The sequence below is a fragment of the Coturnix japonica genome, chromosome 37 (assembly GCF_054131305.1).
Source record: "Coturnix japonica strain WE chromosome 37, WE-NBRP24, whole genome shotgun sequence".
NCBI lineage: Eukaryota > Metazoa > Chordata > Aves > Galliformes > Phasianidae > Coturnix > Coturnix japonica.
The window spans coordinates 3706940-3724420 of NC_140699.1; the positions used below are offsets into that span (position 1 = coordinate 3706940).

Consider the following 17481-nt stretch of genomic DNA (forward strand, 5'->3'; position numbering starts at 1 on the left):
TTAACTCTGTTCAGCAACTTTCTTGGTGCAAAAACTACTTATACAGCTGTTTTACAAGAGGGTTATACATTCAGTTAGGGCCTACACTATGTACTGAAAATACTGGAAACCTCCACTGCAAAAACACAATCTACCTCTCCCATCTGTGCAGCCTTGCAGACCCAGAGCACGCCAGGTTATTTCTGCTTTCATAGCATTTGCATGCTGTAAGGTGAGCAAAAGGTTCTGCTGCTTGATTCTTCTGCAAGAGCTGCCTACCGGCAAATGGTTGCAGGGATGGAGGATGTGACAGAAAGCATTTGTCTCCACAAGAGCAGAGTTACATTCAGTGCAGAGTGTGAGAGTCAGGTTGGTGTGGAAAAGCACTGACACGCTGGGGATGATGCAGTGCTCACATGTCTAACACTCACAGACATTACTGTCAGAAGGATGGTGCTGTGTTGTGCTTCTACCTTTGGCAGCCCCTGGAGAAATGCTGTGGCACACAGAACACCTTTGTATTGCACTGACTGCTGCCATGCAGCATGGATTTAACACACCAAATCCAGAGGAACATGACTGCATCTAACTGCCCTGAGAAAAACTACTGTAGCTGAAGAGATGAGGAGGCAGCTGCTCATCTGCAGAACAAGCAGCACTGCCAGACACTGGGCCAGGTGAGCACCTCCTGCTGCAGCGTGATGATGACAGGGCTGGAGATGATCTGCAAAGCCAGCTTCAAAGTGGGAGACGTGAGTCAACATGGCAGGAGGACAGAGGTGTTAGGGAGCAGCCAAGGCATCAAAGAGTATCAAAAGGCTTTAAAAGGTATCACAAAGCGACAGCCAGGAAGACTGGGATTATCATGAGCAGCAACCTGGATGCTAGAGATTATTTGCTGCCATACAAAATGGTAGAGATCTTGCTGCTGACATCCCAAAGCCATGCAAAATGGGAACCCAGAGCTCTGCCTGCACGAACCCCACAGCCATAGCATTGCAAGCTGAGCTGCCTTGCTGTTTGTTGCATTCATCCCAATCCCTGTGAATGAAGACTCGGAATGCAGTCAAGGTGATGATTGAGCATGAGAGTGACTTTATTCAATAAAAGACAGGAGGGCTTGAGAGGTCAAGGGTGAAGATAGGGCTCCTCTTGTCAAGATGAGAGTGGCTCAGAGCTGGTGCTGCTGCCTGGTGCCTGGGACTGGCAGCCTGACTCTAAGTCCCCATCTAAGATGCTCAGCTTCACCTCACTGATGCTGCCCTGCTCCTGCATGGTGGTGCTGCTGCTGGGGCACTCGGGCTGTGCTTGGGATGGGCAGCACTGCAAAGGCGCTGGGTCACAATCCAGGCAGGTGACTGTGGTGTCTGGCAGGCTCAGGTCAGGAGCTTCAGCAGAGCCAGGAGATATGAGAGCATGAACGTGGATGAGCCCCTTGTGTCCATCACTGTTACCATGTGGAAGGCTGTCATCCAAATTGCAGCGATTTGTGCTTAATAAGAACTCTCCATTGATGGAAACACACTGCACATCACTACTTGGTTTGGATCTTTGGGGTTGACAAGGGCTCGAATTATCTAGGAAGGCACAGAAACACAAGGGTTAGTGTCAAACGTTTGCAAGTTGAATCATGCAAGAGGTTGTTGATACTTGGTAATAGAGTGGCGGCAGGACGAAGCAAATAAGCTTGAAGCAACAGAGCCACTGTCTTGAAAGTGATCCTCGTGCAGGTCCATAAGTTTTGACTCTGCCTGGACTTCATATGGGGTAGTATGACATCACAAAGGGGTGATATGATGTCACAAAGGGGCATTATGATGTCACAAATAAGCATTATGATGTCACAAAGGGGCATTATGATGTAACAAAGGGGCATTATGATGTCAAAAAGGGGCGTTATGACATCACAAATAAGCATTATGACATCACAAAGGGGTATTATGACGTCACAAAGGATCGTTATGATGTCACAAAGAGGCATTATGACATCACAAAGGGGTATTGTGATGTCATAAAGGGGCATTGTGATATCACAAAGGAGCATTATGACATCACAAAGGGCATTATGACATCACAAAGAAGCATTATGATGTCACAAAGGGGCATTGTGACGTCACAAAGGGGAGACATTACGTCATCACAAAGGGGCATTGTGATATCACAAAGGAGCATTATGACATCACAAAGAAGCATTGTGATGTCATAAAGAAGCATTATGATGTCACAAAGGGGCATTGTGATGTCACAAAGGGGCATTGTGACGCCACAAAGGGACGTTATGATGTCACAAAGGGGAATTATGATGTCACAAAGGGGCATTATGACGTCACAAAGGAGCATTATGATGTCACAAAGGAGCATTATGACGTCACAAAGGGATGTTACCATCACCCTGCGCCCAACTTCTCTCTCCCTCCTATTGGCTCCCTCTCCCACCAATCCCCGATCTCCCCTCCCCATAGGCATTGAATTCTCTTCTCACTACCTCCTCCCAGTCCTCCCCTAGGAACAGAAACCATTCAGATTCTACAGCAAACTACAGCATCTGCACTGCAAGAGCACACTGAACCACCTGCAACAGTGAAACATGGTTTTGGAGAGTGGGTTTGAAAACACACCTTTAGACAGCTGTCTCCCTGTAGCCAAAAGGAAACCAAGCAGCCAAAGAAGAGTCCAGCCTGAAACATGCCCATGCTACTAGCCCAGGTTTTTCACAATGAATGTAAAATCCATCCTGTTCTTGAGGTAACAAATGACCAGTGGGTCTCCCCTTGCTCCACCCCTTCTCCTTCAAAGCCAGAAAAAGAAAGAAAAAACAAGCAGAAGAAACCCAGACGTACCTTTCCACACACAGAGCAGAAAGTGGAACAGCAGTTGTCTCCTTCCTGAGACATGGTGGGGAGCATCCCAGAGGAAGCCCAAGTTCTTTGCTTCTCTCCACAGGGACTTCAAGCACTCTTGGCAAGAGCTGCTTAGGTTCTTTCTTCAACTGCTTCCAGCACCAGAATCTCCTTTGGAAAAGGAACACTAAAGAAAGAATCAGCAAATGAAAAAGAATGAGCAATAACCACTTTCCCAGTTTTCTTCTGACATGCAATTTAGACTCTCAACTCTGGCAGGGTCTTAAAATCAGCTGGTTACAAGAACTGTCCCACAATATATCCAGCTTCTGTACAGCTGCCGTTATTTCTGACAGCAAGTGTAATCACAGAATCATAGAATGGCCCGGGCTGGAAGGGACCTCAAGGATCATGAAGATCAATCACCTCCCTGTCCCTGCTGGCCATCCCCTCTTCTGATGGAGCCCAGGGGGACCATTTGCTCTCTGAGCTGCAAGAGCACGCTGATGGCTCACGTTCTGTTTTTCATCCACCAGGACCCCCAGGTCCTTCTCTGCGGGGCTTCTCTTAAGGACTGCTCCTCCCAGGCTGTAGAAATGCCTGGGATTCCTCCAGCCCAAGTGCAAAACTTGCACTTTGCTGTGTTCCACCTCATTAGATTCACCTAGGCCAACCTCTCAGTTGAGCTCCCTCTGAATGGCATCCCTTCCTTCCACTGCATCAGCCGCACCACTCAGCAAACAGCAGAGGGTGCACTCCATTGCATCATTGGTGTCACTGATAACCATGTAAAAAAGCACTGGTCCCAAGAACTGGTCCTGAACACCTCCAGGGATCCCACCACCTCCCCGGGCAGCCTGTGCCAGTTAATTCTGTGGGCAGAACTGCCAGTATGAAATATTATGCTATCGTGACAAAGAAAGAGAAGAAAAGCAAAATTAAGACTAGCTGACAAGCCTTGGCAGGGTGTTCTGCTCTCCTTAAATTTATACCCATTATTCAATTCTCTTTGGAGCTGTCTCCATGCCTCTCTGGAGTTTGTTCTTTGAGAAGAAGCAATTAAGTAAGCTCTCCAATGCCAAAGTGCATACACTACTCTAGGGCTTTCTCGTCTCTCCATGGATCAACAAGGGTGACAAGCCAGCAGAATATGATGAAGAGCCTCATGCATACTCAGTGTAAAAAAAAAAAAAAGGCAATTGTTGCTGGGAAGAAGGTGCATTTGCATTTGTGTCATCTGCAGAGGGTACTGCAGAAATGGAAAGTCTTCCACTGGAGCAAACAAAGGGCTCTCATTTATTGCAATCAAGGCCCAGCGTGTGGATCTCAGAGATCAGACCTACACCCTGCAGCAAAACAGAGACCTGCGTGGGAAAGTTCAGTTTCTCTCTACATCTGTGTCAGAAAAAGCCCACCATGGAATGACAGCTAAGTAAACATCCCTGTGACTCTTCACAGGTCTCTTCTACACTTGGGATCACTGCTACAAAAAGAGATGTTGACATCATCTCTCGTGGCCAACCTGAGAGAAGAGCAGGAAGGCTGGGATGCTCTTTTTCCTATCTTTCCCTTGATTTCCTCTATATCTTAGGGACGAATCACAGCACAGAACACAGAAATCAAATGGCTCTACAAAGCAGATTGGCCAGTTCAAGTCAATACACCCACTGAAAACACCCCAGATGCTGTCTGACAACAGCTGGACTGTCGGGGAGTCAGGTGAATGCAGTCTGCTGGCCCTGGGCAGGAAGAGGACAGCCCAGACTGTCACATACCTTTCACTGAAAGCTGATAGAGCATTTTATCCCCCTCACACATGCACTGACAACTTCCAGCATCATCCATTGAGATGCTGTGAATTTTCAGGGTGTGTTTCTTCCCCACAATTTGCAGTTCATAATTTTCACTGGCCTTGAGCTCCTTCCCATCCTTCATCCACCCCACAGTAGCGCCTGTGTCTGAAAGCTCAGCCTGCAATTTGGCTTCCTCATACAGCCGAGCGCAGATCTTTTCTACATCTTTGCTCTTATTGGTAAATCTCACTGCAGCACCTGTCAGGAGCAAAGACCTCGTTATTTCAATTTAGATCAGGCTAACGTGGTCAATGTTTGCTGCAACATCTCTGAAAAAGTATCACCTTCTGTTCCTGCACTCATCATTGGGTCAGTGCTGAGCAATTCAAGATATTTCATTTGGTCTTCTTGCCGGATTTACTAAGTAAAAATCAACCAAACATCTCCTTCTACTGATTAAGAATGCTCTAAACATGCTTCTGCAGAGGTTTCCACCCAATGACAAACAGGTCCTCCCATAATGAATGTTTATTTGTTCTATTTTGTCATGCAAAGCTGATTGATAGAGATATTATTGGAATGATTGCTCCCCTACTTCTAAACTATTCCAGTGCAATCAGAAAGGCTGTCTGAACCTGGAGCTGAAAGTACTGCTCTATGGTGATGCAGTGGTAAACCTGCTGACTGAATGCACTGGCCAATACCTGTGAACTGCAGACATTCATCAGCTGGCATGAAGCAATCTGGTTCAGATACCAAGCAGCTGGGTAGACTGGCTTACCCTACACTCAGTGCTATCATGTTTAGGTCATTACCAGGACTCACGTCAGTCCATGGGATGCAATTTCAGGTATTTGGTACAGGCAGTGAATGCCTGCAGCCCCAGTTCTAATCAACAGATCACAGCAACTATGCCTTGACTGTAAGATGAAAGGAGAAGGATCAAAGCAAATACCTCTCACTCTCATCTTGCTGCTGACATCAACATTTTCGGCAACAAATTTCACTTCTGCTCCATCATCGTTCTTGGTGACGTTCTTTATCATTAGGCTGTGAGTAGTTTGGGTTCTCTTGATGATGCAGGTCTCACTTTCTTGTAAGACTTTACCATAGAGGTACCATGTGCTGCAACACGTTGTTATAAGGTCAATAGTAAACATGGCATCCCCTCCAGGTACAGCTTCACCAGTTGTTAGGGGGGATTTCACAGCCAGGACTGGTTCTGAGGAAGAACAACATGTATCACAGAATCACACACAGAATCACAGAATTACCCGGGTTGGAAGGGACCTCAAGGATCATGTAGTTCCAACCCCCCTGCCTAGCAGGGCCACCAAACATACACATTTACTAGATCAGGTTGCCCAGGGCCCTGTCAAACCTGGTCTTGAACACCTCCAAGGACGGGGCATCCACAACCTCACTGGGCAGCCTGTTCCAGGGCCTAACCACCCTTCTAGTAAAGAACTTTCCCCTAACATCCAACCTAAATCTTCCCTCCTTCAACTTAAAACCATTTCCCCTAGTCCTGCTATTATCAGCCCTTTCGAAGAGTTTACTCCCCTCCTGGGAGTAAGTTCCCTTCAGGTACTGAAAGGCTGCAATGAGGTCACCCCGCAACCTTCTCTTCTCCAGGCTGAACAAACCCAACTCCCTCAGCCTGTCCTCATAGGGGAGGTGCTCCAGCCCCCTGATCATCTTTGTGGCCCTCCTCTGGACCCTTTCCAAAATCTCCATATCTTTTTTGTACTGAGGGCTCCACACCTGGACACAGTACTCCAGATGGGGCCTCACAAGAGCAGAGTAGAGAGGGACGATCACCTCCCTATCCCTGCTGACCACCCCTCTCCTGATGGAGCCCAGGATCCCATTTGCTTTCCAAGCTGCCAGAGCGCACTGCTGGCTCATGTTAAGTTTCTCATCTATCAGGACCCCTAGGTCTTTTTCAGCCGAGCTGCTCTCAAGGACCACTCCTCCCAGCCTGTACAGGTGCCTGGGGTTCTTCCGGCCCAAGTGCAAAACCTTGCACTTTGCCGTGTTGAACCTCATTAGGTTCACCCGAGCCCAGCTTTCCAGCCTGTCAAGGTCCCTCTGAATGGCATCCGTTCCCTCCACCGTATCGACTGCACCACTCAGCTTGGTGTCATCAGCAAACTTGCTGAGGGTGCACTCCATTCCCTCATCGATGTCATTAATAAAGATGTTAAAGAGCACCGGTCCCAAGACAGACCCTTGAGGGACGCCGCTCGTTACCGGCCTCCACCTGGACATAGAGCCCTTGACCACCACCCTCTGTCTGCGGCCTTTCAACCAATTGCTTATCCATCTAGTTGTCCACCCATCAAATCCACCTCCCTCCAATTTGGAGATGAGGATGTGATGGGGGACCATGTCAAAGGCCTTGCTCAGGTCCAGGTAAATGACATCGGTCACCTTCCCTTCATCCACCAACGCCGTCACTCCATCATAGAAGGCCACAAGATTAGTTAAGCATGACCTTCCCCTGGTGAAGCCAAGCTGGCTGTCTCGGATCACATGCTTGTTCTTTATGCGATCAAGCATGTTGTCCAGGAGGATCTGTTCCATAATCTTCCCAGGCACAGAGGTGAGACTCACCGGCCTGTAGTTACCCGGGTCGTCCCTGCTCCCCTTCTTGTAAATGGGAGTGACGTGACCCTTCCTCCAATCATCCGGGACCTCACCTGACAGCCACGACTTCTCAAATATGATGGAGAGCGGCTCAGCAACCACCTCAGCCAGCTCCTTCAGGACCCTGGGATGCACGCCATCTGGCCCCATAGACTTATACTCATTCAGTCTAAGGAGGCACTCTCGGACTTGCTCTACCCTTACAGTGAGGAGGGATTTACCTCCTTGGTCCCCACATGGAGGTATGGGGGTGCAAGACTTAGGGACGTGAAAAAGACTAGAATCCTGGCCACCAGTGAAGACCGAGGTGAAGAACTCATTCAGCACCTCAGCTTTCTCTTTATCTGTTGAAGCCATTTCTCCTTTTAAATTTACCAGAGTAGGCACGCCCATTTTGGCCTGTCTCTTCTGGCCAACTCTTCTGGCCAACCAAAGTGTATGTATGTCTTAATGCTCTTTAGATGCAAGTCTGGTATCTCATTTAGAGATGGAAGTTTAAATCATAGGGACATTTCTACTTCACCCTTTGCATGAGTGCTGGAAGAAGCACTTCTATGTTTCAAATCTGTTACAGAAAGTTCTGCCTCTTGCACATGTGAGATATCAAAAGATAAGGATATTCATGTCTCTGTCACAGAAACAGAACTTGTATCACTTTAGTGGTAGCTGGAGGTTGATAGGAGAACTAGGAAGAAGGGAAAGCCTTTGGTGTGTTAATGCACTACTATCCTTAAAGTCAAAGCAAACATCTTTAGGGAACCAACACAGCTGCTCAGCACACACTGACCCATTTCCATTGGGGTTTTTGTGCTTACCAAGGTGCACGTTCCCTGGGAATTCCAGATACAGGCTCTATCCATGTGCATTGACTGCAGACACTCGGAACTGATCATCAGCCTCTTCAGACAGATTGCTCACCGTGAACTCTGGGACGGGGACATGAGACTCGTGGCACCTCACCCACGTGAAGCCAGTTAGTTTATTGGGTTCCACAATGTAGCCATCGACTGGAATGGGGGTTGCATCTTCGGAGGGGACCATGCCAGCGTCACTGAGGTTTCTGTTTTATTTTTCACCACGGGGTCAGCTGGGGGCTGGGTGGGAGGTTTTCTGGGAGCTGAACAGAAATAAATACAGAAATATTAGCATAAGATCATTTAGGCTGGAAAAGGCCTTCAAGATCAGCAGACTCAACTTTCAGCATGACCTACTGAGTCCCACCATTAACTACTGTGGTACCTGAGGACATACATGACAAGCTTATTCCTGCAGGTATTTGCACAGTGAATATATTCACCCTCTGGCTGATTCTGAACATTTTAGAGGTTAAAATCCCATCAGACTTTTTCACCGTGTGCAGCCTCTGATACAGGCAGGAGGCTGGGAATTACCTGATGGGCTCTAGTTACAGACTACTGACACAGTAAAGGATTGAGTTCATTTCATTTTGGCCATCAGAAAGTTTGGTGTCTGGTTTAAGTCATCCATCTAGACTCCAATTATAATCATATGGAGAACAGCGCATTTAGGAGAACTCATCTCATCTTAATAAACCTGAATGAAATCACAGAATCATAGGATCACGGGAGGGCTTGGGTTGGAAGAAACCTTCAAGATCATCCAGTTCTAAACACCCTGCCATGGGCTGGCTGCCCACTAACCAGCTCAGGCTGCCCATCACCCATCCAACCTCGCCTTCAACACCAAGGACAGGCATCCACAGCTTCTCTGGGCAGCCTAAATGGAAGCAATGAGCCACATGTTGAAGATACTCAAACATTCATGACTGTAGAGAGAGCCAAATACTCCATACATATTGCCTGCCTGGTCAGTGGTATTAAAATGCCAACAACAGACTCATCCAGCTCATTGAAAATGGTGTGAACATGGCGTACAGGATTCTTCCAGCAGCTAGTTAGATCTGCAAAGAGTAAAAACTGGAAATCTCAATGCGATACAATTTTCCCTCATACATTTTTATACATTTTCTTTTCCTTTCATGCAAGCAGCTTTGTAGCTTACAGATTGTTTTCTAATCACCTCCTGGTGTGGACAAATCACACAGGTTTGACTCCATGTTTTACATAGTTAGCATTTTATCTTTGTTCCAGTATGGAACTGTACAGTCATAGAATGGCCTGGGTTGAAAAGCATCTCAAAGATCATCCAGTTCCAACCCCCTGCTATGTGCAGGGTCGCCAACCACCAGACCAGGCTGCCCAGAGCCACATCCAGCCTGCCTTTGAATGCCTGCAGGGATGGAGCACTGCAGGGCTGGGCTGAGGGCACAGCCCTTCCACTGCAGGGTCACTGGGGAGCCCTGAACGAGGGCTAGGACTGGGGGCCTGGATGGGGTGCTTGGGCTCTGCACACCAAGCAGGGCACACTGCACCATCCCATCCCATCCCATCCCATCCCATCCCATCCCATCCCATCCCATCCCATCCCATCGCATCCCATCCCATCCCATCCCATCCCATCTAGCTCAGCAACAGCTAGAAACACTGCTGCGTTACCAACACTGTTTTTCTCCTAAAGCCGAAACAGAGCACCAGATGCCAAGAAGGGAAAATCAACTCCGTCCCAATGGAGACCAGAACATGGTTTAATTTGACAGGGGGGGATGCGGGGATGGACTGAAGAAGGACTCCCGGATCCCAACACTGCAGCTGTGGCAAACACACACAGTGAATACAAGGGCTCCTTCCAGACCGAACCTGCCCAAGGACAGGGACGGCTGTGGGGCTCTGGGGCGAGCCCAGGGCAAGAGGAGGAGTTCTATGTGGAGGCGGATGGAACGGGCTGAGATCACAGCCCCGTTACAATGGGCTTTGACCACCAGGAGGCAGAGCTGGAACACGAGGCTCATTCGCCGCTGTTCCTCGCTGCGAGATGGAGCAGAGACCCCCACTCCGAGTTCGAGAGGCTTGGCCAGAGAGGCACGGAGCATCCCGCACCCCCACGGCCCCGCAGGGGCCCGGCGAGGTGCATGGGGTGCAGCCCCAGCAGGGGCCCGTGGGCTCAGCTGAGGATCCTTTTGCCTCCGTCGTGTCACCTCAGGGACGTGGATCCCCTGAGCTACATCGACGCCTGCTGTGCATGCAGACCGCAGGTAGTGTGCACTCTGTGCTTCCATGGCTGCCCCTGCCCGGCTGTGCCCAGAGGGTGCCGGGGTCTCCCGATGCCAACCCCTGTAACTCCCCTCCTGTCTCAGACACAGGAACAGAAGCTGCGCTTTCTGGCCTGCGTCCGCACTGCCTGCACAGCTGCCATCACGGACAGCGTGGTCCACAGCCAGCTGTGTGACTACGTGCTGAAGGTGGTGCTGTGCATTGAGGTAATGGAGCACTGCAGGGCTGGGCTGAGGGCACAGCCCTTCCACTGCAGGATCACTGGGGAGCCCTGAACGAGGGCCAGGACTGGGGGCCTGGATGGGGTGCTTGGGCTCTGCACACCAAGCAGGGCACACTGCACCATCCCATCCCATCCCATCCCATCCCATCCCATCCCATCCCATCCCATCCCATCCCATCCCATCCCATCCCATCCCATCCCATCCCATCCTGCTGTGCCCACAGGCGCTGCTGCAGGAGGAGCCCGCCGAGCACCTGGACACGGAGCTCCGGCAGCAGGCCATGAGCACCATCGCCGCCATGAGGTACCGCCCCAGCACGGCTTTGCCAGCGTGGAGGCATCGGTCCCAGCCGGGGCCCTGAGCGGGACAGGCTGCAGGGCACAGGGTGCTGAGCGGAGCATCACACCTCTGCCCTCTCTCCCCTCGCAGTGGAGCATGGCTGCTTCCAGAGGAGAAGAACGGTCTCCTGCGTGCCTGCCTCGGCAGCGTCCTCCACCTCCCTTGCTACGAGGACGACGCGGACCTGGATGCGGCACTCTACGTGGAGGTGCGCATCAGCTGAGCCCTGGGGACGCTTCCTGGGCACCAGCACCCGGGATGCCCCTCTGCTGCCAGCAGGACGCAGCAGGGCAGGCCGCCCTGACCCCTGTCCTCCTTTGCAGACCATGGAAGCCCTGCACCACCTGCTGCAGGTGCTGGTGAGCAGCGCTGGCCGCTTTGTCCTCGTGGAGCTGCAGAACATCATGGAGGTTTGGATGTGGCAACGCTGGGGTTTGTGGGGATGGTTCAAGGCCACAAAGGAGGGATCCACACGAGGTCCCCCCAGGGCCTGCTGCGGGCAGGGGTTGCTGGCCCAAAACTAGCCCGTGTGGTGTTAGAGGGATGGGTGGGGAGCAGCGGGAAGATGGCAGGGCTGCAGCAGGACAGGGACGCAACCACCCACCCCGCTGCAGCTGGGGAGCAAGGGGAAGGACGAGTGCCCCGTGCTGTGGGCACAACAGCAACTTTTCTCTCCACAGCTCCTGCTGCCCTTCACCACGTGCCAGCTGGCGGCCGTGGAGGAGAGGGCTGTGGTGTGCATTGCCAGGCTGCTCGCCTTCAGCAACACCTGCGTCTTGCCTGAGGTAGGGAGTCCCGGCGCGCTCAGCTCTGGGACCACATCCTGGCTCCCCAGCCAGAGCCCACCTGTGTCCAGGCTTGCACAGAGCCTGGGCTGGGCCCTGCTGCCCACTCAGCCGTGCTGCCTCTCTCCCCAGCTGTGCACCTGCTTCGTTGGAACCGCGGTGTTCCAGCACAAGTGCCAGGAGAACCAACGCTACCCCGTGCTGGAAAAGCTGGTCGGACACCTCATCCTGTCCTGCACTTCCACGGATGACAGGACCAGAGATGAGGCGATTAATGCTGTTCATCAGCTTTTCATCTTCATCGCTGCCCCAAGTGAGAGGAGTTGTGTTGGGCTAGGTCCCTCCAGATGCCCAGACCCCTCACTGACACCGTGTGTGCTCCTGTCCAGGACTGCCATGGCAACCGGAGGAGCGCACAGTACCACAGCTCTGGGACAGCCAAACTTCGCTCCACCAGGAGGTTTCCCGTGAGGACAGAGCCAGAAATATCTTCGAGGTACAAAGAGCAAACCCTGAGCCCACAGGAGAACCCAGGCCTGCAGTGTCAGGAAGAGTGCACGCACTGTCCCCGAGCAGCCCTGGTGCCTTTGGGGCCCTCACGCTTCATATCCCTGGCATCACCCAGCACAGCCTCTGCTCCCAGTTCTCCTGGGACACCTGCACAGCTGAGCAGCCAAGCAGAGGATAAGTCATCCCTCCTCTCCTCCCTCCCACAGGTCCTTCTGAAATACCTCCTGTACCCTGAAAAGGTCAACATTTTACTCACAGCCATTGAGAGCATGAAAGCACCGAGCCTCCACAGCACCCAGCTGGCTGCCCACATGGTGGATGTGCTTGCAGGAGAGGCTCGCTTCCCTCCACAGCAGGTGGGAACCTGCTGCTGCCTCTGCTCCAGCCCTGGGGGCTCTGCTCCATCCCTGGCACTGCGCTTGGCCAGCAGGCAGCAGTGGGGATGGCAGCAGGGCCCTGCTCTGGTGCCATCCCATTCTCACCCATGCTCCCCCCCTCCAGGTGCAAAAGATTGTGAAGGCGATCCACAGCAGCCTGCCTTCCATCAAAGCCAAGCCAGCTCTTGAAAGCCTGAGCAGGGCCTTGCTTGTGCTGGCCAGCAAATTCCCAAAGGAGATGGTCAGCAGCCTGCTGGTCTGCTCTCTCACCTGCTCCAGGTATGGGGCCACAGCCCTCAGGGCTCCTCTCCCCCCCCCTCCCCACCCCACGGCCGTCAGCCAGGCAGGAGCAGCCACGCTGACAGCCCTGGGGACCTGCAGAGTTGCTGTCACCATGTGGAGGGAAATGCTCTCGGAGTCTTCAACCGTGAAGACGGTGCTGCAGGAGGTGTTCCAAGTGCTCATAAACCACACTCTGCAGCACACCTCCCCATTCATCAAGGAGAGGCCACGTGTCCTTGCCCTGGCCGTGAGTTCCTCATTCACCCAGCTGAACCCCAGCTGAGTCCCCACTCCCCTTCCCTGTCCACCCCCGAGCCTTCTTCCTGCCCTGGGATGCATCCATAGACCTGCCTGGGGCTCTGGGGGTCTCCCTCCCCCCCCCTCCCTATCTCCATCCCTACACTTCTAGAGACGGGGTGGAAACCCAGGGGACAGGGCAAGAATCATATCCGGGTGCTTTCTTCAGGCAGCAAGGATCCTACCAGAGATACTCCAGCTGCCTCTGGTCCTCAAGGAGGCTGAAGCCATCTTCCCCCAGCTCTTCCCAGCCCTTCTCCTGCAAGTGTCCTTCACCACGGAGCTGACGCTGCAGGAGGTGGAAATCTTCTGGGAGGGGCAACAGCAGCACCAGCTCACTCCCATAAGGTGCCACATCCCCGTCCCCCTGCTGCACCCAGGGACCCGGTGCTGGGGCTCCTGATGTGACTCGCACCCTTCTCCACCTGCAGGTCCGCGGTGCAGTCCTTGAAGGTGCTGCTCTGCAGCGTGGGCCTCCAGAAGCAGATGGAGGCCATCCAGGAGCAGGGGGGCTGGGACGCGCTTCTCAGCACTGTGACCCACCTCCAGGGTGTGCAGGTGGTGGCCAGGTGGGAGCCCTTCCTTGTGGTGTCACGGGGGTCCCCAGTTCTCAGCCAAACTGCAGCCACAGCACCAGAGCCTGTGGCCCCTGCAGCAGTGGCAAGAGGGCTGCACAGCCAGAGCTGCGTCTGCCTGGTTCAGGGCTCACGGTGCCTTCTTATCCCTGCAGGGTGATGAGGGAACTGCCTGCTGCTCTGCGTGACCCCATCTTCCAGCAGCTGGTTGAGCTGCTCAGCACCAACTTCTACTCCTGGGATATGGTGGCCATGGTCTTCCTCGTTGAGGTGAGCAACAGCTGCAGAAGCAGAGAACACTGGAGGCTGCAAGGCCACTGGCAGCACGAGCCCTGCTGCCTCCCTCGGGGCCTGCTGTCTTTCCCCAAGCTGACTGTTAGATCCAGCACTAAGAGCCACGTGTGTTGTTGCAGATGCTGGAATGCATGGACCTCAGCAAAGAGCTGCACCGCATCATAGGAATCTTTGCCCACTATCTGCAGAGCAAGAGGGTGGGCATGCAGCAGCTGGTGCTCAGGGGCATCCTGCAGCTCAGCAAGAGGCAGGACACGGTGAGCAGGGGTGGCCAGGAATGCCACAGGTTGGGCTGGGCCTGCCATGGGGCTGTAGCGGGGCCATGTACAACTCGGCAACTCTTCAGGCAGTGAGGAGCTGGTGCGCTCTGCCCACCCCATCACTGCCTGCTATTCAGGGCTGGTACTGGAGTAGCCTTGCCCTCATTACGCTTGCTGCCGTACCTAAAGGATGGGGTGTTTTTCCCCACAGGCAAGGACAATGATCATCTTCCTGCCGTGCATCATGGAGCAGCTGCAGGATGCAGATAGTGACATCCGTGCCACGGCCCTACCAATATTCAGCAACCTGCTGCACCTCCTGAAGGAGGTTAAGCTCAGCGTCATGGCTCTGGAGCTGGCCGGCAAGCTCCCAGCTCTGCTTAACGATGTAAGGATGATAGGGAGTCCAGCACACGAGGGATGTGGCTGCCAGCCCAGCGTGCCCATGCCTGCTGCCTTGTGACAGCGCACCAGGGGACTTTCCTGGCCGCTCACCAGGTTCAGGCACTGCGTGGTCCTGGGCAGACTTTCCGCTGGGCAGAGCTTGCACACTTTGGAGCAGTTCTGAGGGCATCCTCAAGATCTGCATCCTCTCAGCTCGGAGATTTTGCCCCCACTTCACTGGTGGTGCTGTCCCTGCTTGCCATGGACTTGGAGCTGCTGACACAGATGTCCTTCCTTCCTCCTCCACAGGAGTCCGGCACGGTGCGTCAGCTCTCCATCGACTTCTTCCTCAAAACGCTGAGCTTTGTGGAGGGCCAAGAAAAGAGGAAGATGCAGAAGACGGTGTGCAGGAACCTGGTCCTGCTGTATCTACACCTGCACGATGAGGAAGAGAACGTGTCCAAGGTGGGAATCAGGTTCATCTGGGGGAGGGTGATGCTGCTCCCGTGGTGCCCCCCACACATCAAGAGTATTGCAGCCCACAGCAGCATCAGCCCCTGCTGCTGCATCCTCCCTGCAGAGGGGCTCTGGGGACACGGGCTCTGCGGCTGCTCGGGCTGCGGTGCTATCTCAGCTCTTTGGCAGGCCTCCCAGAAAGCCCTCCTTGGTGCTGCACGGTTCCTGCGCTGGAGGAAGCTGGAGCACCTGGTGCAGACAGAGCAGTTCTGGCAGATCAGCAACTGCATGGTGTGTATGCGCAACAGTATGCCCATTCCCACACCCCAGGACAGGGTCGGGACCAGCCTGCACTGACCTCACATTCTTCCCTCTTCAGCTGACCAAGAGGAGGAGACAGAGTGCAGCGCAGGACTACCTGGGCGACTGCCTGCTCTACCTGCAGAGCCTGCAGGAAACCCTGCGACTGGAGGCCGTGAGGTTCATCGGTGAGCCACGAGGCTGAGCTTCCCCCATCCCCGGCCCTCCATGCTGCACCCACGGAACAGCGGGGGTCGCTGACGGGGCTTTGTGTTCGCAGGGCTCTTAGGGCGGCACATGAGGGATGAGCAGCGGGCTGACAGAGAGCACATCTACCAAAGTAAGCCAGGGAGTGGGATGTTGGGGCAGCCAGCAGGTGACATGCCTGTCCCTCGCTCCCTCCTGCCAGAGGGGAGAGCTGGGTCATCATGCCTCTCTGTTCCTCTTATCGCAGGCCTTCAGGGAATGAAGCATGACCCCAGTCCAGCTGTCGCTTCCTTGGCCCTGAAGATCCTGAAGGAAACGGGGCCACATCCACAAGGAGCCATTGGGCAGCTCTCCACCAGGCTCCGTGGCACATGGAGGAGGTGGCGCTCCTCCCGGGCAGACAGCTGAGCGCCCTGCAAAGCTCCCAGCATCTCCTGCCTGCTGCTCAGCCCCACTCCTCGGGCACATCACTTCCCTTTGCCCCATCGCCCGCACAAATTGTGCTTTTGGAAAGTAAATGGGAGTCGTTAGGACTGGCCCTAGTATCCAGTTTTCATAGTGACTGGGCCCGTGTGCTGCTTTGTAACCTGTTATACTGCAGATAACAGCGGAGCGACATAATGGGAGAATTTCTAGCATTTCCAATGCAGTCTCAGGAACTGCAATTATTAGGCATTATCCAGGTTATTATCCAGTGTGCTTCTATTTTATTAATAAATCGGATGTGAATCAAATAGGATCTAATGTTACCAATGCTGGAATCTATGGGAATAGGCATTTGATGTGTTAGTAATGCTGGTTACAATGCTGTTAGCCTACCAATGAGCCTTTTCTAAATTGGAGAAGACAAAACCTGGACAGAAATCTCGGGTGAAGGGGATGTTCCTGTATCATAGTGTGATCACTTCCTTTCAGCCCGCTCATCAGGATTTGTAAACTATGACCGTGCATCACTTGAGACAAAGCTGTTGGGTGCACCTGGGCTGGAGTCAGGGAGGTCACAAGTACCTGATGGGGGCGGTCACATGTACCGGTATATACTATTTGTTGCAAGGCATAAAATTGTTCTTTTGGCATTACGCACTGTGTGTGAGTCTCATCTGTTCCCCATGTGCGGAGGCACGGTACTTTCACACGCAGCCTTGACTTGTCGCCGGATTTGGAGGCGACAGTTAAGAAAACATTTCTAACAGAACCAAACATTTCTAACGGTACCACAGTGATACCAGAAAGCATTTCACCCCGTCAGCTCTGTCCATTGGTACCAACTCCTCACTGCCATTGGAAGTGAAGATGCTTCTAGAGCTGTCTCAGGACCTGTGGAGTTTGCTATGTGATGACAGTGAAGTCTTCATGCTGTACGTCTCAGCACACTCGGCATTTCCTGCTCCACTCAAACCATGTGAAGGGAATGCTGGTTGTTACAACGTGCTGCTCGTATGCTCTGAAGTCACATCTTAGACCAGCAATACGACATGGCGCCCTTAGGAAACAAAATTCAATGCTTTATTGCTTCTGAGCATTGACATTTTCAATAAATTAAATCAACACAAAGGTTTATAACAAACACAAAAAGGAGCAACCAGATGAAAAACCTCGTTGTAAGAAAAAGCAGCAAGAGATCCAACACGCACAAACCCAGAAGGAAATCTCATTCAACATACACAACGTTCCACTTTGCAGAAAGGCGAGACAAATCTGCTCATAACTGCACTGATCACCTCAGGTAGGAACAGAACAGCAGTGAAGTCAATGATATTTAACTCTACCTTCTGGAACTTGGACGTGACTGTAATTCA

At 52.7% G+C, this 17481-nt stretch overlaps 1 pseudogene; it reads left to right on the forward strand.

Annotated features, from left to right (window-relative positions):
* Window positions 1-10085: 10085 nt before the first annotated feature.
* On the forward strand, window positions 10086-16090 carry LOC146754965 (maestro heat-like repeat-containing protein family member 7; annotated as a pseudogene).
* The last annotated feature ends 1391 nt before the right edge of the window (window positions 16091-17481 follow it).